Source organism: Phaenicophaeus curvirostris, chromosome 14, assembly GCF_032191515.1.
Source record: "Phaenicophaeus curvirostris isolate KB17595 chromosome 14, BPBGC_Pcur_1.0, whole genome shotgun sequence".
Taxonomy (NCBI): Eukaryota; Metazoa; Chordata; class Aves; order Cuculiformes; family Cuculidae; genus Phaenicophaeus; species Phaenicophaeus curvirostris.
In genome coordinates this window covers 18733827-18760122 of record NC_091405.1, presented here as the reverse complement: position 1 = coordinate 18760122, position 26296 = coordinate 18733827, and the positions used below count along the sequence as shown (strand labels likewise).

Below are 26296 nucleotides of genomic sequence, written 5' to 3'. Positions count from 1 at the left end.
ACTGTGCTTCTTCTGAATTCTCAACACTTGCCACAGAACACATTCATGATGTTCTCTTGATACTAGACTACATCAAAAGGAGAAAGAAAAAGCCCTGCAAATGTGTTTTCTCAGTCACATTAAATACACCACTCCTAATCCACTCATATAAATGAAGTGGCTACTATTAGCATGCATTTCCACATGTAAAATATTCACTTTATCATATTTAATAAGTATATTACCATATTATTTCTTTGTGACCAAAATTAAAACCTAATCCAATATCTACTAATCATTTATTCTCTTCAGTGGATGGTAGAAGCTTTCCCTTAATGTTCACCTTCTCCCCAAACTCAAAGTCTCCTACTTGAAAAGTATGAAGCATTCTGAAGTGATCCAAATTTCATTTCCAAAAATATAATAGGAAACAGGAGTACGTATCAGAAAACCCGACATCAGCACATACACTTCTGCCTCATGACAGTCGCAGCCACGAGCGTTTTTGTCATCCAGCTAATAAAGATTCATGCCTCCGCACCGCAGTGCCTGCGTTCCCAAAGCAGACTTTCCAAACGCTTTATGGGCTTTACTGTGTTTGAGTAGCAGTAGATTCATCACTGAGCAGCTGGAGTTTTGCCCAGGAAAACAAACTATAGTCTATACTGAAGAGAGGGACACGATGATTAGGCCTTTCATATCCCTCTCATGCCGAGAATTATGGAATTATCAGAAAACTGTAATCATGAAAATGTTAAACTAAGGCAAATGTATTTCTGCAGCAAATGAACATAATTATGTTTACCATATTTGGGCCCAAAGTTGGCTGGCAATTCAGTCTGTATATAGACAGCAAGATCTGATTCACTGTCACAGGATATGAATAAACTGGAGCAATCCAGTGTGAATAACAGGCTGCCTCCTGTAACAAAACCAAACACCAGAGTGTACACAAAACTCCAAAAGCAGCAGACAATACTGCTGTAAATAGGGAGTTCATGAATAGTAGTAGCCGAACAGTTTTAATCTTAATTTTAGAATTCTTAATTCCTGAACTAGATCTTTGTCACAGGAGACTTTTGGAACTGTCAAAAATGCTTTATTTTTAACAAATCTATGGCCTTTAATATATTAGATTATTCAGAAGTAATTTCAGTAGCTGATGAAAGAACAGTGGTGACAAGAAATTTGAGATCATAAAGATTAAAACACTAGAAATGGTAGCATGCATACTTCATAAACTTTCCTCATTTTTTCTAATCAAAAAAGCTGCTTGTGTGTCTTGGGGACAGCGTTCCCCTCCTCATTAAGACCAGAATTTATAAGTCTTAATTAAATATAGATGAGATTTTTAAAATAGCACTAACTCATCTTGCACAGTTAGGGTCAAAACATGATTAGTTATAAGATCAAACGTAGCACTCTTCCAGTTTATAAGTCTCTAATACAAATCAAAAGGGAAAAATAAACCCAACTCTTGCCTACTATAACCTCTCCCCCTTCAAGAACACCCAAAGCTCAGCGCTTATCTGGTTCTTCTGCCTGCTTTACACAGCAGACAACTAAAAATCCCTCCCAAGTTGCTCAATCTTTTGCAAATGCCATTAGCAAATAGGTTCAAACACAAGCCAAGCGCCAGGGACAAAAGGATTCTCCTCTTGCCCTTCTTCAGCAAGCCCCTGAGTTCCAGCAGCACCACCCACCTTCACAGCAGCAACTGCTCACGTCTCCGACTCCAGTACCCGCACCTCCCATTAGCTGCTTCAGTAATCCTGCTTTCTATTTCAGTCTGCAGAATAATTTGTTGCCTGTATCCACACAATGTAAATGCCAAACCAGGCTACAGGTCAGCTGAAAATCAAAAAGCGATGGACTGAAGGCTGAGGAACGCTAGAGCAACCCTAGGTCTCCTCCATCTGCTCCTTACACTGACATGGCTCTAAGAAATGGCTGGGTTTAAAAGCAATTCATTACTCAGCTAGTGCATTTTATGTTCTCTCTAGGAAGACCAGCTTGGTTAGTTATTTTCCTTTTATTAAGAAAAGGAAAAGACTATAATATCTTAACAGACTATTGTTCCCTGCCTCTTTAAAAACAGAGTTAACTCTCTTAGTAACCAAGTTCAATTTCTTTCAATACAAATGAATTTACACATTTGGAAAACAAATCTAATTTTTTTTATCTAGTGTGGATGCTACCAAGGAATATAAATAACTTCACACAAGAGCTATTTGCTAACAAATGCATACATGGAATTCTGCCGGCACGTCTCAGCAGCACCCAAGGCTTTTCTAGCTTCCGGCTTTAAGCTGCTACGTTAAGTATATGGCATGGAAAGGCATATGACAGTCAGACTGATGTTCAGATAAATACTGATGTGATTTGACTGATGTACCGTGATTTTTCCTTTAAAGAAATGCATTGTTCTTAGATTAAGAAATATTCCCCAAAGAACTCTCTGAATATTTCCCAATGAAATTATCAATTGTTAAATAATTATCAATCCTAATTTACAACATATAAAGCACAGTCAGACCACCTGAGCATGTCCTAGAAGTAGAAGTACCAGTAGTTTTAAATAAACAACTAAGCCCTCAATCACAAGCACGATTTGTCACCAGGTTCTGTGCCAAAGTTTCTGCACTGAGTTGTGCAAGAAATGCTTTGCCCGGCAGAGGATACAATGGGACATTTATCCTGGTCTAATACAGCTTGAAAGAAAAACAGATGTAATGTTTTAATCCATAAGCCATATTAACATAGTGCGACTGATCCATCTAGGAGAAATCAAACATCCACGAGGAAACCTGAAGACTCAAGTTGAAACTTTCATAATTTGTTAGATCTCTCTGAGCACTCACAGGTGTGTTCCGCCCCAGAGCGCCCCGTTCCAGCAGTCCAAGGCATCTTACATGTGCATCCATGGAAGATCCTAACTTCATACCTAACTAAGGACATGCACTGCTCTATGTCAATATTCATTAACAAAGCTGAACGTTGTTCACAAATGAAGACTGGAAATACTTAAAATTCTAAGTGCTATCTTCTGATGTGGCAATTATACCTAAAAATTACCATCATCATGAAAGACTAGGCTTACGTTAAGTGATGTTTGGGTGATTTAAGCCATCCTGACACTCCTTCCCAGTGGCTTCTGTTGACAAAGGGCTTTCTGCTGCAGAAATTGCAACACAGTAAGGCTCTGCCAGCCTTAAGTCACTGCAAAGATGCCAAATACCTTTAAGCAATGTTTCAGTACTCGCTGATGCATCTATTACAGAGCTGGCTAGACCCCTTTCAAAGCTATTTCTTAAGTATGAGATTTAGAAAAAGTGACCTTTCTGCCACCAAGACTGTTTCCTGAAGCCAGGACTCCCCCCAGACACTGGAACCAAGGCCTGGCCACGGCTCCTCTGGCACCAGCAAGTGGTGGTAAGAAGGCCACAACACTAAGTACCTAGTTGATGCCTGGCAATTTCTATTTTATATATCACCACAGCCTCCCCCCCACCCCCTGCACCACTTTTAGCTGCTGTTGGATTTCCTCCCTTCTCCCCATCCCCCAACCAGACTGCAAACCTTGAAGTAACCTTGTTCTGTTCCCCCCCCAGAGACAGCTCCATGCCTGAAACATAACCTCTAATCTTATTTTCTATTTCTAGCATACAATTCACGACCCTTATCCCAATTTTTTAAATTAAATATCCTCCACATTGCAGACTCTGCTTCCTATGGCCAGGACAGTGCATAAACTATATCAGAATTTATGACCATATGTTTCTTGTTGAGGACAATTTTATATGACTTTTAAGAGCTTCAGAAACACATAGTATTTATACAATACAGGTTTAAAAGTCTTCTCTGAACAAGAAGTTTCTGGTATTACTGTCAGTACTCAACTGCAACCAAAGGGCTGTATTTGTTAGAAGGTTGAGATAAAGACCTTAAAACACAACAGGTCTGCACTTCAGGGCAGTTTGCAAAGCAAAGCATTAACTTCCAGCAACTATTGATACTTAGAGTGTGGAAATTAAGCCCAAGTCTCACAGATTACAGGGTTTTATTACAAAAGAAGCCTTCTCATCTGACAATGTCAATTTAGAGGGGCTTTGCTTAATCTTGCTCGTTTTTTTGCAACAACAAGAACATATAGTTTCTTCATCATTGATTCTGTAACCCTTCTTACACAAAACGAATTGAAATAAAAAAGGCCTATTGGATCGGATCCCACCTAGGCCACAGCAGCAGTGGTCAAAATTGATACTTCTAGTTAATAAGCATTTCCCATAACTCTTCCAGATCTTTATCAGTTATACCCAATTCTTGCAGTTGCTAGGGCAAAATGTTCCTCTGCACAAAAATTCTCCCACAAAAGCGCTTTGATACAGAACAGCTCCCTGAAGAATGAAAAAATATTTTTCTGTCTCCAAAGTGCTAAAACACAAGAAGTTTCCAGGATGCGGCCCAAGCCGGGAGGCTGCAGCCAGACACAGTCATGCCCTCTCAGAGCTGCAAGTACCCCGCTGCGATGGCATCGGCCACATGCTTACACTCCTCTGCCTACCCCAAAAATAAGCTATTTCAGTTCAGAAAACACGTCCCTACAGAGCACGGAGGGAACGTCTGTCACCGTTCAGCCGGCTGCGTGCTGAACTGCTCTGGTCACTGTGCATCGCTGACTACCTGCACTGTATCCATGTATCAAAATATTTATCATGGTTACACCAAGCCAGTAGCTAGATAGCCTTTCAAAACAAGGACAATCACATTGATATGAGTTGGTTGATTAATCAGAAAATTAATCAGCCTAGGACACTAACAGCAAAGAAACTGCCCCTGGTACTTCACAAAATTATATTCAGTTACAGGACAACATGACCCCACCAGCAAAATTAGAAGAGGAGGAATAATCCTTGAACTAAGACATGAAGTGTTATGGTGCGTTTTGTTAAATCTGTATATAGCTTATCAACATGTTTTACAACCAACACGATTTGTTTTTCATTGTCTGCAGAGGCAGTTCTAGTAAATACTCTCAGTTTGCTCTACTTTATCTCTCCCACTCCTTCAGCTTCCACCCTGTTCTCAGCAGGGCACCATCTGAATTCGCGGTAGATCCACAGAACCCAACAGTGCAAGCGGGAAGACGGCCTCTAGCAATTAGGGATAAAAAAGATAATTAACATAAATCAGACCAGAGAAAAAGCAATAGTGAGAACTTTTCAAGGTAGCAGAGCTGGATTTTGAAAAGGTCTGTAAAACAATTAATATAGAAATTAAATCAATAGTAATCAGTGTACTTATGAGATCAATTAATACTATGAAGTACATAGCACTATCGCAGGAGCAGCACCATCAGAAGTAGCTTGACATGACATTCGTTCCTGCGTGGCTGAGGGAGTAATAGTACTTTCTTTACTTCTTACTGAAAAATAAATAAAATTCCATTGCCAACATAAACGATAATAGCAAGTAAGGATTCCCAGTCCCTCTGCAAAAAAAGGATGTTATATAAACATTTTGCACAATAACTTCATTGAGTCTTAAGGGTCAATTTTTGAAAGCTTCTCCACCCCACCCCAAAAGGGGGACTAGAAACATCTCAGGAAACCTCACTGAAATTATCATGTCAGTGAATGACAGCCACAAAAATTCATCATAGCACTAGGAAAATATTTGTGAGTATGTTTTCAAAAGGACGTTGTTATTCAAATGGAAAAAGAGTATCACACCACCCCTGTCCGACAGCCGAACTATTTCAAAATATTAAATTGACTGAGCATTCTATTACTGTGGCATCCATAGAACACACAAATAAAGAACTAATATAATATTCTTTGTCTATGTAAATATAACTTCAAAACTGTTTTTCCAGTACTTGCTTTTGGCCTGGAAGTTACAGAAGCAATTCTCAAGTCCTCACTGAGGACAATATTAAGGTCTTTACCTTTTCAAAACTGTGCCCACTCCCATCTTTCATGAACTTGTGGGAACACAGTATAGGTGGGTTTAGTCATGTAGGAATATTCTTCATTAGTCATAAAGAACGAAGAACAAGTAAATCCACACTTGACATCATCTAAAACCCTTACTTCATTGGGAAAGGGCTCTTGGATTACAGTCACTGATGCAGGCTGGAGATGCACGATAATTTGTGCCTTAATTTTGGATAAAGCATGCGATAAACATTCTGCTAAGTCAAAAAAAAACTTTTTAACACACCAGTTTATATGACACATTCGAATTGCTCAATGATCATCTGAAAAAATCATTGAAGCTCACTGAAAATGTAGGGATTTTTCAAAAAAAATTGGAAAAGAAATCTAAGGATTAGTGAAAACAAATGCCTTTCACTTACAACGCACCAGTATCATCAGGTGAGGTCATCCTGGTCCTAACAGCAGTACTGTTAGTGCTTCTGTCAGTGCCGGAGCTTAAGGAAATGAACACTGATCATAATGGCTGATTAATTGTTTTGTTTGGTATTTAACAATACAGTTATTAAATTATCTTTTGAAAATTAATTTAATAACTCCGTTTTAAATATCAAGTAGATCTACACTATCTACAAGAACACTAACATGTCCTAGTAAACATTATGTTTAGGATGAGCTTTGTGGCCAAACCAGACACTGTGCCCCCTCTGGCTCCCCAAGCCCCCCTGACAGGGGAAAACCCCACCTTCCCTCAAAAGCCAGGCCCTGCTGTCACCCGTGCCTCCCAAGGGATCTTCCATCTGAACACAGCTCTGTCTAAGGCATTCCTGCATGTTCCCTACTTTCAAGTTCTGCCAACCCCAACGGGACCGTCAAGCAGCAGCTCTGGCTCAGCCAGACTGATCCTGGACAAAACTCAATGCCCACTGCTACTCTGTAATCAATATTAGGAATCATGCACGTCTGAGGAGAAGCTAGATGAAATTATAACTTACACAAAAAGTTCACTTTGCACCTGCTCCACGATAAACACCGCGGTAACAGACCCTGTGGAACAGTTAATTGCTTGGAAGGAGCCCTCCTGCCAGGCCCCGAGACCCAAGGCTCCAATTTCCACCACAGTTCTTCACTATGTTCTCCCTTTACAGAGAATACCTCTTCATCCACATTTTTTCCCCATTAGGCAAGCTCTGACAAAAACCTGAACCTGCGTGTGCTGTGCTCTGGAATTACCGATGGCAGCAGAAAGCGCAAATCGCTCCGGCACAATCAAACAAAACAGCTCGCAGGCTTCTGTGGGAAGGATTAGACTCACTCTGGCAAGCCTAGAGATGCATCCTCACAGAAGTGTTTATAGATTTGGTTTCACCCACAAGTACCACAAAATACCTATTTCCTGCAGACACGTAGCAGTACCTGCTATGTGCACATCACACGATGTATGTTCTCCTTTATGAAAGGAGATGAATCTCAGTGAGTCATTTTCTCAGAATTTCCATTCTAGAAATAAATAAAATCATCACCTTCCTTCAAAGGGCCCGGGAACACTGTGCAGCCGGAGCAGACCGTACCACTTTTTGCATTTCCTATTTTATTAGGAACAACGTGTACTCCAGTCAGAACCAAGACTAACCACAACCAGAGTATCATGTGATACATGCAGGGATTTTGACCCTCAACTACCACTCCTGTATTTCTGAGCAGCAGGAGTTTTAGCAGCGCCTCAGCTGCAGGGACACTAACATTCATCCAAACTCAGTTTAGAACAACAGGAAATCTTTCGCATTTTCGGCACAGCACACTTCTCTCCCCATCTTTCAGCTAACATTCCAGTCCTCACTGTGTAATACACACCACCGGGAGAGCTTTAAATGTGAATTAACATGTAGGTCAGGAGAAAAAAAGCAGTAAAGTAGGAACAAAAATAATCAGAGGGAAAAAAGGAGAGTGACTGGATTGAGCAGCGTAGAAAATATGATGGTTGTGGCCTTGGCAATGAAACTGATCATATTCTTTACAGCATATCAATACCATGATATTCAAAATAGAGGCTGAACTATATTTTAGGGCTCTAAAACGCTATTAGTAAGGCATTCTGCTGCTTTTTGAATGGCTGCATGCATATCAGCAAATCATTTTAAGCAGTACAGCCACTTGTAAAATGGAGTCTTATCTCCTCTTACAGCTAACGCGTTATTCTCTGCCTGGAATAGAAAGTTGTTCCACAGACTGCTTTTCCTATCTTTCAGGTGATTATGCTGGCATTTCTTTGCCTCTGAAATTGAAATACATGGACTCCATTTATGTAGACATTTCTTTTTCCGTACTTTGGACAAGATAGTGGATTTTTATGGGTCAGAAGCAGTGTGCATTCACTAATAAAGACAATTTCTATGTTGTATTAAGCATTCTATACTAGCAAGCTCCTAGGCGAGAACTACTCAAGACAAAACAACAATGAAAAAATCTTGTGGCATGTAGGCTTTGACAACATGTCGGTGCTGTAAAAATCTGAGTATCTTATCCTCATTTGTGCCAGATTTAACTTGTTATTTGGAAGTGATCAAAAAGTTTTTTACCTTATTACCTGATAATTCTAGAAGATTACACTAAGCAATCCAAACGATTACTCACGGAGTTTATGACTGAGTAGTCACTTAGCTATCTTCCTTACCGCAATCTTCAATACGAAGGTATTTAACAAGAAACCAAAAGCTTTGAACAGAGAAAAGAAAATAAACAACAAAAGAAGAAAGCAGAAGGTGAGGCATTCCAGTGTAAGTGCAAGTAAGCCACAAGTACCTGCCACACGACCCACAGCTCACCACCAGGCCAAGCTGAGGCAACACCTTCCATACAGAAGAATACAAACAGCAGGTTTAGAAAAAGCAATAATTTCACCAGTGAAAACTAGACAGCTCTTGCCACATCAGTTTTCCAAACATTAGTTCGTAAAACGCTAGCTCTTACCTAGAAGACACAGAAGGTCTTATCAGTGCTGGCATACACAGAGGTTCCAAGACTGCATTCTTGCATTTGAGGACACATACTGGTCTACATAAGCCAACTTGTCAAATGCTTTCCCTCACTTAGGGATATTCTAGAGCTGCAATTACTATTCCTTGCTTTTTTTTTTCCAGAGTGTAAAGCGGCTCTTCTAAGACCCCCAGGCCTGGAAGGCTTCAGATGGAGCACGGTCCCTTGCGATACCGTCATTCGGTCAAAACACTATCTACCTGTGACAGAGTGAGGTAAGTGGAAGCCACTGAAACACATCTTAGGTCAACAGTATGGTGTAAAATAAGAAAAACTCCTCACAACACAAACCTTTAGAGACAGCTAAATAAGGGATAAGTATTGCACTAAGTTAACAGTGTTCTGAGGCATAATCTGGTTTTTTGTGTGCCATCAGGCACTACAATCAATATTCACACGTATCTACTTGCATAGTAGTTGCTCTGAGTCTACTGTTCCAAATTACAGTAGTTTAAACGTTCACATTAGGATTCATTTTAGCAAAAAATATTTAGCACAGACATAGCACACAAGATGCCCTGCATTAATATGGTAATTTATTCCTCAGTACACTGAACAACTGGATCAAAATACAGTGTACCTTCCTATCTACGCTTGTAATTATGAGGCTGTATCACTTACAAAACCTTAAGCTAAAAGGAAAAGGAGTATAATTATGTAGTGTAGAAAATTTCATAAATATGCTTACCCTTGTTTTTCTTGAGGTATGATTTAATGTGCAGTGAAAGACAATCAATGCAGCAGAGAGGAGCAACCTGTGCTCCAAAACAGAATATATCAAATAGCATATGCAAGGAAGACACAATATATTTTTTCCCCAAAACCACAAGAATTTTTGAAAAAGAAACTGCCTCATTTGTGCTAAAAGAATTTCAGAACAAAATACCAATACAAATTTTTAGGACAAAGTGAATGAAATACATAATTTTCTCCCATTTCTGGATGCAACTTAAAATATCAGTAACAGACTCTCGGAGAGAGAAAAGCATCCGCTGGCTGCACTGTGAGGCTGAAAAAGCCCATAAAACTGTGAATGTCTCAGCAAAAAGAACAAACAAACCACAACTTAATGTCAAGTCAAATTTTATCAGCCATATTAGCAGCAGGCTTCTCCATCTATCGCAATGCACAAAACTGAGGGCCAAGAAGGCCATTCAAGCAGAACAAACACAGCACAAGGTGCTGAAACACAAGAGAAGGCAGAGTCCAGACAGACTTTTCCATCAATAATCCCACAAAGCACAAGGGAAAGAGAAGCACATATTGAAGTACAAAACAACGAATAAAAACAGGTGATTCTGTAAAGACCAACAGCAACATGCTCATCTATAGGTATTTCCTCAAAAACTGACTTGAAAAGTTTAGTTTAAAACCACACTAAATTGTCACCAAACCCCACAGGTCTACGTACTGCACAAGCAACAAACTCTGTGCAGCAATTTAAGAACAAATTGAACTGAATCTATTGTACCTTTAAAGCCAGATGAGCTATTCAACCATAAACCTGTAAGCCACAACCATTCACACAGCCAGCATTCAGTCCAATGGGTCCGATTAAAGCATTCTCTTCAGAAAAGCATCCAAAATCAAAGACACCATGAAAGCTTCTGGAGTAGTAACTCTGACATCTGACCAGAAACAACTTAAACAACACTAGAGATTCAGTGACAAAAACACCTCCTGATGCTTGAAAGACAGCAACGACAATTTGAAAGGGACCTCTGCAGCCCTCACGGTCACCCTGATGTGGAAAGAGGAGGCAGAGCGAGAGGAGAGCTGGAATCTTTTAACACACATTTAGGGGAAACAAGAGGCAAATCAGTGTCTGTTATTCATTTGTCTGACTATATCAGACAATCCTAATCAAACCCCTGAAAACCCAGCTGTTCCAGAAACTAAAATGGAAAAAAGTCTTTTCCTGCTGTGTCTTCAAAGGGAGAAAATGCACTTCTCCCAAAAAACATTTCACTAAATCTTGCGTGTCAACTCCAGATTTACTCTATCATACCAATCTGTCACCACAAAAATGTAACATTCCTATATAAAAACAAAAAATGTATCATTAGTGGCTTCCAACAGATTTCATGTCCAGCAACATCTGCAGAGCAATAGATTTCACTCAACCAGACCGGGATCTTTTCTAACCACAAAACCAAGCAACAGATTAATTTCAAAATAGCACAGGTCAGACGCACGGCTTTTCCACACGGAGAAAGCGGTAACTGTACTTGACCCAAGACTGCCAAACCAGACCATACGCTGTCCCATGACCCATTACTATTGCAGTTTTAAGACCAAATATTCGATGACAGTTAACATTTAAATTCAGGTGGATAACTTGGATTTGTAGAATAGCTTTGCTAAGAACTTGGGAACAAACATGCATTAAATTAATGGCCAAGTTTTTATTTAAGTGTTTGCTAATTACTGAAGTTATTTTGTAATAACCTGCCTCAAACTTCACCATACTCGCTCCTCTTTGGACCTGAAATGAGGTCAAAGTGCTGAATTCAACATCACAATCTGTTGCGCTGGAACTTACTGCAATATTTAAACAAAGAAGTTTATTGAGATCTAATAGGATTGCCTGAGAGAAAATGTTTTCATTCCTTTCCCGAAAGCAACACCAGACAGAAAGACTGGAAGCTCTGACCAAGTCCAACATTCTAGTACAGAACCAAGCACGTTCCAAATAACAGTGTACGTGCTCTGTTTTCAGGGTTTTGTTCTGTAATAGGCATTTCCTCCCAGCACCCCATTTTTTATCAGCGTGGAAGTCTCTTAAGAAGCATAAGCCACAGAATTACAAGTCCACTTACATCTGCATTAATTTAGAAAATCTAATTTTTAGCTAACGTACCCTGTTCTTCTAAAGAAAAACTTCAGCAGCTTCTCATCAAAAAGAGCTGAAACAGCAGTACAAGCTCTAATACTGCCAAAACCTTACCCTTGCTTGTATCACAACTTGTGCATCCACACTGGGAGCTGGCCAGAAAGGCAGCTTATTTGTACTCCACTGAGTTAGCAAGGTACGCCCAGTTTGCTCTCTGTAGGTGAAGAATGTACAAGCATCCACTTAAACCTCTGCTTTCCTGCCCACAACAGCGGCAGCCTGGCAGTCCTGATGATTTCATTTGCACTACTCAGAACTGAACTCAGAAAAACAAAATTCTGATCACTACCTAACCTTACACATCTCTAACCTTCTTTTATTTAATAAATGAAAAGATTTAGCTGTTCTAAAAGATACACCCATAGTTAGTGGCAGACCTATTTTTCAGCAACATATTGAAGTTCCTGGGATTACATAATCTGGTTGCAAACGTTCATCATAAGAAGGAAAAAGGTATATCTTATTTCCTTATTATTTTAACATTCCCAAACTGCGTGGCTCAGCCAGAAAAACACAAATATCTAACCATGTCTTTAGTAAAAGGCTGAATAAAATTTATTCTGGGGCTATGAAACACGTGCTGATGAAGCTGGATTCTGCAACAACATATTTGCACAGTTTTATTTAACACTGTTTTACACTACCTGGCCTTTAATTCCTGTTGGGACAAAGAACTGCAGATGATTCCACAGCGGGCACCACTGCTATTCCTCTTCCTGCCAAAATATGCCCTATCCTCAGGATCTTTCCATGTTTCACTAAACACAGGTGCCTTTAAAAAACGATGAAAAGCTCCATTCATTTTCACCTCCATTTGACAAACATGGTTTCTTCTAAGCATGTGGAGGTGACGAACTCATTCGACATCGAAGTTACCCTGCAAGATGGATGCAGAAGAACGTATTGAGCTGGACGAATGAGATGTTTAGGTAGCCCCTTCCTCCTTGTGTTCTTCCTCCTCCTCCTCCACAGTACCATCTGGTGCAAGACTTGCACATGGCATTCTGAGAAAAATTTTGAAATACTCAACAGAATGAGATTATGTTCCTCAAATCTTTTGGAGTCTGGCACAAAATTACGTTTACCCAAAGTGATCTTTCCCTTGTGATACTCAGTCTTCTACTCAAGGTGAGAGAATGCATATATGAGAAAAGTCTTTCAATGAGAGGAGCGTTTCTGTGTTGGTCTTCCCTAGCCACTACAGCTTTCCCTGCTTTCCAGCATTTCTGTTGTACATGTTTACATGTGGCCATGTAAAAAGGAACACCCAGCTTCTTCAGGACAAGACTGCCAGCTTCAAGTATTTTTAAGGAACTTTTAAAAATATTACCTTGTACTTAAGGCTCTTAGGAAGCAACACTTAAGTTCTCCAGATTTTTCTGGAATGTGAGCTGCAGACATTCAGGTTGCTTTATCTTTCTCTGGGGAAGCTCTTGTGCTTGGACTCAAACTGTTCTTCTAAGCCACAATCAGACAAGTTCTGTAATCTGTACAGAAGAGCAGGAAGTTCAGCTTTCATAAACAAAAAAAGTACACAGGAATATTGCTCTGAATATCCTGGTATCAGACAGACCATGTGGACATGCTTCAAAGGATCTAATTATACCTCAGTAAATCCAGAGGAATTCCCAATCCCATCCAGACACCCTCAAACACACCAAGTTATCACAGTGAGGTAATCTGCTTGGGAAACTAAAAACATTCTGTTACTGACAGGATCAAAGACTTATTTTCCACTGCTAGGTAACTGTCACACGAATGAATCCCACAGGGATGCCTGTGGAGAAGTGGAAAAAAGGTCCATCACAGTCCTTTATCCCTACTCTTCTCCCCTCTCCTCTACAGCACATTCCATATGCTGCTTTGAAGTCCCCAAAATGCAGCATGTTCAAATAAAGCACTGAAGAACTAAAGTTAAATGTTATTTCTACCAAGGGAAACAAACTTGGCCCTGCAATCAGAAATCATAGAAGTTGAGGAGTTTTGTTCCACTCCCAGATCACAGAGTCTGCTGCACAGAGCCTGTGAAGAATTTTCTGTAAGCGGACAGTACCATTTATAGGTCAGCTTTGAGTGCACAACTAAACAAGAATCACACCTAAATTGTTGTTAAACCAGCAGCTGATGTGTAACCTTACCACTTCCTAACCAACACACATGCAGTGTCAGGAAAGAACAAAAGTAAACTACCCAAACCTGAAAAGGGGTGGTGACTGGCAAGGTGGTAGAAGGACCTTCCTGATAAAATTTCCCAAATAATCTGGGTTTTGCAATGCTGTTGTCCAGAAAAACTTACCAGAAAGCATTAACATCTGACAAGCAGCCCACTAAAACATGACTTATCTAACAAACCATAAAAAGTCACATTGATCAAAAACCCTCAACCACTTGAAAAAGCAAAAAAATGTTAGAAAAGCAAGAAACAAAAGACCACAAAGAAGGAATACAGCTATGTTGCAAGACAATGGAAACCTAGCCAGCCTAGAACTCAAAACATGCATCAGTCACTTCAAGGAGAAAATTGCACTAAAAACAGGAGCAGGAATGGGTCACAATTTAGGAAGGAATTGTTAAGATGTTTCCTAAGGAATTCTTCTCTCTGATGTAACCCTTTAGCAGTAAAACACATAAGGTAACTTTATTTTAAGAAACAGACAGCTACTTTACAGCAAAAACTTTTTAAAGTCCTTGGTTTGATTTTTAGCTAATACAGCAAAAATTGTATCTACTGGTTGTAGATTAAAAATTCTATCTGCTGTGGTTCTCCCGTAAGGGGTCTCATTACAAGGGGGTGTATTTATTTTCTTCATTAAATTAGTTCTGCAACAGAAAGCCATAAGATTTCCCACTTCAAACTTGATTTGTTTGTATAAAAAGTTATACCAGGCACTTGCCCTGATAAGCCACTGCAGGTTATCATTAGACTGAAGCCCGTGTACCACCGATGGTATGCAAGTCCTCAGATGGAAAAACATCTGACTTGCTCCAAAGGCTCTTGAACATCCCTGAAAGCCTCACAGAACCTCAGTTACACCCACCTCAAATACACCCATACAGATGATCGCTCACACACCTCAGAATTCCCCCCAGCCACACCTACAGCATTTCACAGCCCCCCTTCCAGCCTTTTTCTCTCATTCTTCAAAGCTTAACCAGCATTTCTAGACCTGCTGTTCTGCTGCTTCCCACACATCCTACTCTTCTTGTACGCCAAGGCTGCTCCAACACAGGTCCCCGGATGTCAGTTTGTCTCATGCGAAGTTTATGACCTTAACAGAACCACACAGATCAATCCCTCCGAATTTATCTTCAGTAATCAACACACTAATCTTCATTAATTACAGCAGAGTAAGACAAGACTGATATTTCAAGACCCCAGTTCTCAAATTAATGTCTTGTCACCTTATAGCACTTCAAAGTGAAACAAGACTCATTAACACCAACGTCATCTTTTTGAAGTTCCATACTTTTTTAAATTACCTTTTTGGCAAAATTCAAGGACTGGACCAAGATGGTTTATTTACAGAACACCAGAAAGGCTGGGATCATACCAGACCAATTAACCCATGAAGCAGTATCTGTGAACCTAACGAAGGCCTCCTACTCCCCCCACGCACAGCCCTTAACAGTTTCTTTGGGGGCAGAAGGGATGAATGACTAAACTCCTCCTGCCATAAAACTACCCTGAGGTACAAAAATGGCAGAAAAAAAAGAAATCCACACAAACAGGCACAAGAAAACACAACTACTACTAGCTGCTTCTCAGTGAGTTTGGATTCCATCTTCAATACATTTTACTGGACTTTGAGAATATTTTTTCATCCTACCAGGTAGAATTTAAAACTTCACAGATATTAAGAAACAGCACCTTCTATGGTTGAGAGCTGCAGTCCCCATATAAGCTTCCAACCACAATACACAGAAAATCTAAACAGAATCCGGAATACAGTATTGCCCGGGGAGCACAAGATTGCCTGCAGCGTGTTACTAATAAATTGTTGTTACCCGAAGGCCAGTGAAGGTTAAGAAACACAAACCGAGACTTAGGAACGAACTCTAGGAGGACTGGTGCAATTGTAACGCTGATTTTGTCAAGCCTAGCAGAGCCAGTTGCCCTCTGAGCCAGATGCAGCGCAACCTTTTGTGATGAGGTTACCCGTACTGCTGGAAATGTCATCGTTCATGTATGATATAAAACCCCTTCTATAGCTACTAACAATACCCTGGCATTGTGTGCAACGTGGAGGGTGGTGTTCTGGCTGACATCCAGTTCCAGTAATAATATTCTATCTACCTACAGCAACCACAAGGAGATATTCTTCATTTCCAGCCCCAAGTGGTTTTGCAGCACAGCAGCCAGCTCTTAAAAGAATTGCCACACTCCACTGCAAGTTCCGCATTTTGCTGTGCATTTATCTGTCTGCACAGATCAGGCTTTTCTCTAAAACTGGAGAAACACCTTGAGATTAGTGGGAATAAAGGAGCTCTTTTCACATGGCACAATTAGTCATATCAGCAGTGATAGCTATTTTGAGCAGCACCCATTAATCACTATCATTAGCAGGATTTCTGGTGTACCAGCATTCATTGTACCAAGAACAAGTCTTTTCCTATTACAGTACTACTATATAAACAAAGGCTGCAGCATAATTTCTCTTGACACAATCCTGTTTTGAGGAACAGGAGGCAAGTGGCAGCAATTTAAGCCACCATCAAGTCAGGGTATGAAGGGAAGCATAGTTATACTTTACAGGACAGCAAAAATACAGATTTGCTGCAAAGGAAAACTGGCTGCCATTTGTACTCTGGGGAAGAAAAACACTGAAAAATAAGATTCGAGCGATCAAATGCAAGTTGATATCTAAAAATGTGAAGAAACCCAGACTTCTCTTTTAAACATCTGTAGCAGACATTTTCATACTACTTTGCAAGAAGGACTATTTAACTGTTAATGAAATTTCAGTCTCACAAGAGACTTCCAGTAGAAAAATATTCCCTGCAAGCATTATTTCTTGTTTCCTAACACTCCTGAGGAATTCCTGATGCAGAACACAAAATGCCAGCAGAAGGATCTATGCCTTGCACTGACCTAGGAAGCAGTACCACAAGGCACACAGGAAGCAGTGGCTCTGTGCTGCTTCCCACCCAGCTCCTCACACCCCAAAGCTTCCACAAAGCACCAGAAACGCTTATGTTGACCTGAACCACACCTTTACAACTGCAGATTAAATAATTCAGAGAACTCTTCCTTCTAGGAGGAAAAGTACAGAACAGAAAACAAAGGAAGAAAATAAAGCCTTGTGCAAGATTTGAACTTCGAAAAATAGCAGTTCTTTGCAGAAGGGTCCATCTCATTTTCTGTAGAAGTGTTGCCTAGTAGAAGAGTCCAGCCAAGTGCAAAGTCACACTGATACCCATGGTACACAAACAGCACACGTGCGCATTCCGAGACCAACCGACACTCCTGATCCCATGAGCTGCAGAGCAAAACCGTCCTGTGGCTGGGAGCTACACAACACACACCTCTGAGGGGAAGGAAGAAGACACTACTGAGGGAGCTTCACCCACAGAGCACGGCAGTTCCTTCAGAGCCCCTTTGCAAGACAGCACCAGGCTGAGAAAACAGAAACATCAAGAAAAATCCACAATAACCTCTTCCCTAACCTCTAGATTTACGATTATCCAACAGCCACACTGGCTGTTATGAGCTGCAGTGCCATTTTGGGAACTGAGCCTCAGCCTTTTGCCGTCTGCGTGTGCCTCCGGAGCCACAAGCTGACCGACTCGGAAAAGCCAAGTTGTTTATCGTGGCCACACACGACTGACGTTCGCCGCTTCCCAAGCCACCCCAACATCTGTCCCTCTATAAAACCAATAATGACGATAACAACAGCCGACTTATACCTGTAACTACGCTTATAATCTCTCATAAAACAAACAAGTAAGACCTTCTGACTTCTTTCAGATGTCCAAGCCAACATCCGCCCGGTGTACACATACCTGCACCATTTCCTCGCCAGCCAAACCATAAAACTGCTCAAGCAGGAGGATATTCTGAAAGTTGAAGCTACAGCCCAAGACCAGTTATTCGCTGCTGCTGCTCGCAGGCACCACAGGCACCCAAGGCAGCAGCCGCAGGGCTGGCTAACAGCACTGCCAGCGAGCACCAGCCGAACCGTGGGGACGAGCAGAGAGGAGAGGGCGGGGGGCTGGATGGAGACCCCCCCGGGAGCTGCGGCCGCTCACGGCTCAGCGGGAAGGGGAGCGGGCGCCGCTGCGGTCGCGGCGGCGGGAGGGGAGGGACGGGGACCCCCGGGGTCACGGAGGCTGGAGAAGGAGAGGGAAGGGAGGCAAGCGGAGCGAGGCCCGGGGTGCCGCCCCGGGGGTGCCGGCAGCGGGAGGGGAGAGAGGAGAGAAGGAGAGCGCTGCCCGCACCCGGGGGCTCCGGGGAACGGAGGGGAGGCAGGCGGAGGGCGGCCCCGGCCCCGCCACCGACTCCTGGCGCCCGCACTCGGGGTCCCGGAGGCGGCAGGAGAGAGAGAGAAGGAGCCCCCGGCGCCCCGGGGGCCCGGCCCCAGGGTCACGGCGGCGGGAGAGGAAGGGGAGGGAAGGGGCGGGCGGCCCGCAGCCCAGCGCGCCCGCACCCGGGCTCTGGGCGGCGGGAAGGGGAAGGGAAGCGGGGAAAGGAGCGCGGCCCCGCCGCAAGGCGCTGCCCCCAGCCCGGGCCCGGCCGAGAGGCGGCGGGGAGGCGCTCGCTCACCTGCCCGCCACGGCCCCAGGCGCGGCCGGCCCCGCGCTGAGCGCTCCGGAAACGGCGGCGGCTCCGCCGGGCGCGGGGAGGGGCGGGGGAGGGGCCGCCATGACAGCGGGGGCGGGGAGGGAGGGGCCAGGGCACGGGAGGGGGAGAGAGAGAGAGAGAGGGCGGGAGGGGTCTGTGGGGAAGAGAGAGGGTGAGGGGAGATGCGGGCTGAGGGGCAAGGGGAGAGGGAAGGAGAAGGGGCGATAGGGAAGAGAGGGGAAAGGGGATGAGGGGAAAATGGGGAGGAGGGGGCTCTGGGGGGTCGAGGGGATGGGAGGGGGCGATGGGGAAGAGGAGGCTCCTGGGGCAGGGGGAGAAGAGAGGGGGTGATGGGGAGGAGGGGGCGATGGGGAGTCCTGAGGAGGTGAGAGGATGATGGGGAGGAGGGGGTCCCTGGGGGCTTGAGGGGAGATGGGTGGTCAGCAGGGAGGAGCGGGGGGCAAGGGGGGCAGCAGGGTTGTCCCAGTGAGGGGGTGACAGGCACTGCCTGGCGAGGGGAACAGGGCGAGGGTGGCCACACAGGAGAGGAGAAATGGGAAAAATAATCAGGGAATATTCCATAGGTGCTTAAAATAACAGGGGGCTTCGTTGTGGTGGTGTGTGCTGAAGTGCAGCATCCTTCCTCAGAATCGCTGCAGCTGTTGGTGAGGAGGGTCACCAGTGGCAACTGCGATGTCCAATATTCTTCCTCCGATCAACACCGCTAGCAGGAGAAGCGGCAGAATCCAACACTGCTGATACGTGGATTTAATTGGGAGTTAGGTAAAAAACACAAATATTATCTCACACAGATCCCCTAGATGTAATTGCCACAGTGCAATTGTTCACCAAAAGGCCTGGCTTGTGAGTTCAAACTGGGGAGGGACTTCTTATCAGGGAGTGCAGGGATAGGGTGAGGGGAGTGGTTTTAAGATGAAAATTTTGATTAAATTTTAGGAAGAGATGTTTTCTTGTGAGGGTGGGGAGGCCCTGGCCCAGGTTGCCCAGAGAAGTGGTGGCTGCCCCATCCCTGGAAGTGTTCAAGGCCAGGTTGGATGGGGCTTGGAGCAACGTGGTCCAGTGGGTTGGAACTGGATGGGCTTTAAGGTCCCTTCCCACCTAAACCATTCCATGATTCTATGGTCTGTAATTATTTCTCATGCTTAATGCAGAATTTATACAGAAAAGTTTGCTGTGCGATACAATGTATTTTCAAATCCTATTTCCATACTAATATTCTTCTGTTAATCCTGTCTTTCTTATTAGAAGGTGATTATTTTTTATTTCCAAGGCTTATTTAGATTCCTACATTTGAAATGAGGCAAGCATTTAGTAACTTACTGAAATGTCTGGCAGAAGTTAGAAAATAAGATAACGTGTGATACAGGAGAGTAATTAAAAATTGTTGGAATATACGTAAGCAAAAACTTTGTATACAGGGCTAAGCATCCTATCATCTGGCTCTAATTCCATCCCCCAAAAACCCCAACATCACGCACTTGGATATGATACTAATACAGCAAAAATAATAGCAATTTCCACCAGTTTCAGTGCTGCTAATCTGAAAACTCTGTGGGAAGAAGTGAAATTGTCAATTTATTGGACACCTTCTAGCCACAAGCTAGAAATAGGCCTCAAGTAGTGTCTGTGGGGAGCTGCCTAGGAGCAATCTGCGGCTTTGTTTCCTTCTCTGTAACAGATGGTTGCTGGCAGCCAGGGCTTCTCATCAGTGTGTTCCCTCCGAACTTTTCTTATTATTGCGTGTCTACTAAGCATGCCTCTTGCTAGTAAATTTAGTTCTCAAATTAAGAGATACCTGGGAAATACTTGGAAAGCATGCAAGGGAACAGAAGGCTGTCATATTGTTGGCTCCTTCAAGAGACAGGGCTGTTGGAGTATTCTTTGTACTAGAAAAGTCCGATAAAGGCCTCGAGAAGGAACGTCCTTTTTGTGCTGCTTTTAACTAAATGGTAGATTAAATACTGATTAAAAAAAAAAAAAAGATAAAAAAGACTCTGATGGGGTTTCAACAAGTTCCTGTTTGGAAGGAAGTATAGGTATGAAGTGGAAAAACTATGTAAAGGAAGTCAAAGGAGCTGAAGAGGAAGGGGAAGAGAAAAGAAAATACCGGGATAGATTTTGCTTCCTCCTAGGCCGGATACTGAAGTTACACCTTTTTAATTAAAATAAAACCCCCATAGAATGACTCCTGGTTTGTTGGGTGTTTTTTTGGTTTTGTGTTGTTTGGGTTTTTTTTAAGGATAAAGAGAGAGAGAGAGTAACACGCATAAAGACTTGCCTGATCTATTTAGATATTGCCGTTTTTTTACATTACTGCTTGTGCAACTTTTAAGACGTAACTGCCCTAAAGATCAGACATTTCATTTGGAATTCATTACAGGTGAAGTTTATAGATCAAGAGCAACAAGGCACAGAAGACTGGTAAGAATCTTAGCCTTAAAGCTAATGTCTTAACCAGATGGTAGAAAATTAAGACAGACTGAGAAATAAATAGGAAGTTTACACTTCTTAATATGAACAGAGTATGAAAACATTCAATTCAGCAGAATTGTGTAATAAACAATGCAGTCCTCTTAAGGACTAGAAAATATGCAGTGTAGATATCTGTTGTGATGTACATTAAAATTGTTTTCCTGAATGCTATATATTTTACTTATTTTGTGAATTTTAAGTATTTTGAGAGACAGTAGTATAATTAACTATTTAGCAAAGTCATATGTAAATCAGTGTAGAATAGATGTGTTCAGTTATATTTATTATTTTCCTATTGATGTTACGTATATGTGAAAAGTGCTTCCCAGGACCTCCATTGAATAGGAGGGGAAGGAAACCGGTGTACTGTTTAAACAAAAAATCTAACAATGTTGTTTAGAGAGAGGGGAAAACAGCTTTGAAATGTATTATGAGTGCAACTTGATGTCATGGGCTGCAGGAGGAAGAACTCATTAGCTCAGGAAAAAAATCAGCCCTGGCACAATAGCCATGTGCAAAAGTTAATAAGGATATGCTTATCAGCAAGGTGTGGGATAAGATTAGGAGGATGAATGTCAGTAATAAAATCCCTCAAGAGTGGGTTGTCTCGTTGAAGGAAAAAGCTATTTTACAAGAGATTGTTGTTTCTGTTAATCAGATAGAGATATATTTAGGAAAAGGAAATGTGTGGAGAACCAGGGTGATTTTGGGAAACAGGCTCAATCACTGATGTCCTATTGTATCAGCAGTGATTTTCCCTTTGTGGTTACTAATTCCTGTGAATGCTGTAGTGATAGGATATTGAAGTACAGGAAGAACAGCGTTAACATTTGAGTGGTATATTTGCAGTTGGGAGTGAGAAGTAATGAAAATGCAGGTTTAGACTTGGATATGCCCTACAGTTCGCACAGTGTGTCGCAGTCCTCATGGCTTGCAGCCTAACTTGCTCTTGCTGTCTGAATGTTTGGCAATGCAGGCATACACGCAGGCAAATAAGACTTCTAAAAATACATTTCACAAATCATCCATTCCAGCTGTCAGGGTGAGAACAGTTCCTTTGTCCTGCAGCCCTGGACAACTGAAATCCTATTTCAGACAAGTGAAATTTAGTTATTTGCTGCCTGACAGGAAAGCTGCTGACCTGTGCTTTATATCCTCCAGCACATTGACTGACCATTGTGTCCATCCTGTGGCTTAAAATGAGAGTTGGCCTCTTGCCCAGCTGCTTTGTAAACACTACCAAATGGCAAAAGAAACGCGTGGTCAGAACCCCTGCCTGCTGTTTGGGAACATTCTTGCCTGTTACCTCCACAGGGCAAGTCCCACTTTGGAAAGAGTGAGCATGACTGACTATATATGGCCACCTAAAAATAAAAATAGGGACAATCACCTTTTCTTGTCAGACAAAGATCCAGGTCACCTTAGAAAACCCTAGGCTGAAAGTCAGTGATACTGGCTATAGGAGAAATAAATATATAGTTATATGTATCTTAATCCTACATGGATCAGTCCAGTTTCGATTGAAGTGGATGAAGGCCATTGACTTCAGTTGATGTTGGATGTGTCCCATGACCTTCTCATTCATATATTTAGACTCCCCATGCTAGTCTTCTCTTCTACAAGTCTGGTGTCATCACCATTATTATAAGCAGAACTTGTTACTTGAGTGACAGCAAATAACCTTTCCAAAAAGTAGCCAATGAGTAAGAATGTTTTCTGAGAGTGACGTATGATCATGACTGCCTGCAGTCCATTTTTGTTTACAGTGTGGGGAAGAATTTCAGATATTTTTAAGGTCAGTGTCCTGCATCCAGAGATGAAGGAGAAGATGTATTTGGGTTTAAATTGCTGTTCTGCATTATAAAACTGTCTCCCAGTTGTGCTGCAATGGAGGACTGGACTCTGAAATAAATTCTTTGCCTGTTGCGATCAGCTAGATGGGCACAGGGATGGAGTAATACCAACTACCTGCACAAAATGGTCATTGGCATTTCATATTTTCATTTCTGGAAGCCAACTACTTCAACATATGTATAATTTTTTTCTTATGCCTGGTGATTCAGATGTCTGGGATCTCATTTTGCTTGTTTTCTTGAAAACTTTCACAAAAAGTAATCAGCTTGCAAAACCACAAAAATGTACTTCCCAGACAGCTGTGGTAAAATTGTTTGCATGGCCAGCTCAATACTGGAGAATTTTTTCTATTGAAAAAAATTATTCTGATGAGTAAGGAATAATTATGAATTCATTATTAGTTGGCCATTAGCAGCTGGCTTAGAACTGTCCAAAGTATGCAGCAAGGATGGAGGTGTTGAGAGAATATTTGAGAGACACAAAGAACCGGTGTTGACATTTTGTAATACTAGATCCTAGGAGATCGTTATAAACCAGATATGCTGTAAATGTGGGAAGGTGAACCAGTCTGAGGGGTTTTTTGACTTAGAAATGAAAATGACATTTAAGCATAAGCCCTTGTAAGGTTGTGATTTAAAATGAAATACAGTTCTATGTAACGGACCCAACACTAAGAGGGCAATTAGGGCTTCCCATATAATGAAGTCTAAACACTATTTAAGAAGTGAAACAAAATTTAGAATCAATTCTAGAACATTTATAAGCAGGTAAAGAAAAATAGCATCTCTTCTACAAAATATTTGTAATTAAAGGCAACCTGCTGAATTATGTTTCATTAGTTGTACGGCTGACTGCAATAAGGTGTTATGTCTGATTTAGATAGCAGAATCTGACCTCTTTAGTAATTATCTTATATTTGACATATAATTGGTGTTTTAATAGCCTATACTAAACATTTTACCATATAAATTGTGAATTTTAGATTATTTATTTTAACTGACATTTATATAGATATGCAAATATATATATATGTTTATAAATATACATAAATGTTTGAAGTGGTCTAGAAAGAAGCCTAAATGGTAGTTTTAAAGAATTTCCGTGTGGTAGTTCTTGCAACACAGGATTGCTGCGGGGGAACTGAACAAGGGACCGAGTGCTATTGCATTGCCCTAGTTTCTGTTAGGGCACTGTAACAAAGGCAACTTAATTTCAACTGCCTTGGTGGTACTGTTACTACCTTTTGCCTCTATAGATTATTTTGTGTTGTGGAAAACTGCCAAATAAGGAGTAATTTTGCAATGGAGAACATGGAGTTGTGAAAGCAGGCTGAACAGAAGGAAAACAGAGAAACACGTAAGCCAATATTTTATGGTTGAAACTTTGCTAAGTCAATTGGTAGCACACAGAAAAGTGTAGTGGATAAAGCTGTGATCTGATGCAGGCGTGACCCATGAATGAGCTACCCTTTTCTCTAGATTTTCTTCATTAATTATAGAAATACTCAAAGACCATGAATGGCATTGGAATTTAAGCAGTCTACTTGAAAGAAGGCATTTGTCAGGAACAACAAAATCTGAGACTGGCAAAGCTTCCTTCAGAACCTATTCTTGCTAAACCCCTCAGTACAGAGCCTCTATTGGGTGTTTCGTCCAAACCACTCTAGGTCTCCTGGTGACATCATGAAATGCGAGATGCCTATGAGCTAGTCTTTGGCCGCGATGGGGCTTTGGCCACCTGTCGGTCCTGTGCTGGAGAAGGTATTCAGGATGTTGACAGACACAAGTGGGACTTATCTACTAAAACTTGGCAACCCCGTCTCATCTGCTTCCCAAGTGCAGCTAGCGAGGCTTGGTTGGCCGAGTATCATTCAAAGCCAGCATAGCTGACCTCAGTGGCCTGTTTCAGGTTCTTGATTTGTTTAGTCAGCTTCTAGTGCTTTCGTACTTTCTCTGTAACTGCAGCCAAGAGTGTGTTTGGTTTGCTCACATTGTGGTCCACCGCCCGGGCCTGGTTCTCCTTGACAAATCTGCCAGCAGATTTGAGGATCTCACTCTGCTCATCACTGAGCTAAAGTTGATGGTGCAGTTCCTGGTGATTTTTCACTTTGTTTGCTTGATTTTTTAACTTCCTCAGCCAAAATGGTCTGCAACTGACTGCGTTATTAGAAGCAAATATCCTGCATGGCTGGACACGTGCCAGGGATGCAGGAGCTGGTCTCACAGTGTTTAAGGTTCACTCTGCTGCTGTCTTTTTCACAGCCCAGAAATTCCTTGCTTGGGTATTTATTTGCTTGGAGTTTAAGGGCCACATGCAATTATTTCTCTGGCATCCCACAATAATTTTAGATCCTTCCTTTACCATCTTCCAAATGCGCCAGGGCAGCTGGGACAGGTAGATGGCCTTTATGTCTGAGCAGGCTAGTTAAAGGTTCTCTCTGCATCCCTTGTCTCAATTTCTATGTCTGTGTTTCAAGAGACACAGACAAAACTCTCAACTGTTGTTGGACTCGAAAGGTCCCAATTCATCTGTCGTTAATATAAGCTGCGTGTAGCTTTCTTGAAGTTGATAGTTGTGGTTCCCAGCTCTTTTCCATGACATCTGATCAATCACAGTATTGTAAAAGGAGGCATAAAAAACTTCCAAATCTATGTCAGACTACTGGATTAGAGTTCTCGCTGGTGTGAGAGGCAGGAAACAAAACATCAGTCCCACAAGAGCTGCACACAGGCAGCATGCAACCCTTGTATAGATTATCATGTCATGTCTGTCAGCGCAAGGGACCATAAGACAACAGCCCTGTGGTAGCAGCTGACAATGAGGTTTGAGGGGAAGAAAGATTTTCAGTTTTTTAATTCAAAGCAGCAGATAAACAGTATGTACAGGTGCGTTTTTTTAATTTCACACTGATGAATCAAGATACTATCTCAAATATCCATACTTCACATCCTTTTAGACAGACAACATCAAGCTAACAGTTACTGACAGATAAGGAAGTAGTATAACAACCTGTAAGCCATACAAATTCTCTACGTCAGTTGTTTTCTCTTGTTGGATTTTGCATATGTTAGTTTTCTTTTGGAATTCCAAATGTTAGAGTGGAGAAATGGTATGATATTGATCTTTCACATTAAGCTTTGATAGTGGTGTTGAATGCCAACACACCTTACCTAAAGGATCTTTGTAATTCCAAGAACTGGAAGATGAGAAGGCAATAAACAACAGGATATGGAGTATCTCCTTTTTCTTTGTAATGGGAGAATATTTCAGGCATATTGATGCAGTTGACAGATGTTCAGTTTAGCATAAAAGAAAAATAAGAAGAAA

The 26296-nt window shown here is 41.9% G+C and overlaps 1 protein-coding gene and 1 long non-coding RNA gene across 4 annotated transcripts in view; one reads left to right on the top strand and one right to left on the bottom strand.

Annotated features, from left to right (window-relative positions):
• The window catches only part of GARRE1 (granule associated Rac and RHOG effector 1), a 55662-nt gene extending 36970 nt beyond the window's left edge, over positions 1-18692 (bottom strand). Inside the window, exons 1-2 of one of the 3 annotated variants that reach the window (XM_069868551.1) lie at positions 13175-13314; positions 12489-12721 (exon numbers count right to left, since the gene is read on the bottom strand). The gene's annotated coding sequence lies outside the window, so the exon portion shown is untranslated. Of the gene's footprint in view, positions 1-12488; positions 12722-13174; positions 13315-17844; positions 17942-18604 lie in introns of those variants that run through there. The other 2 variants (XM_069868550.1, XM_069868553.1) reach the window with 2 other exon arrangements.
• Positions 18693-19168: 476 nt separating this feature from the next.
• LOC138726641 (uncharacterized) lies at positions 19169-24425 on the top strand. The gene is made up of 3 exons (XR_011338462.1): positions 19169-19405; positions 21024-21064; positions 24225-24425. It is a non-coding gene; the product is annotated as an uncharacterized lncRNA (long non-coding RNA).
• The last annotated feature ends 1871 nt before the right edge of the window (positions 24426-26296 follow it).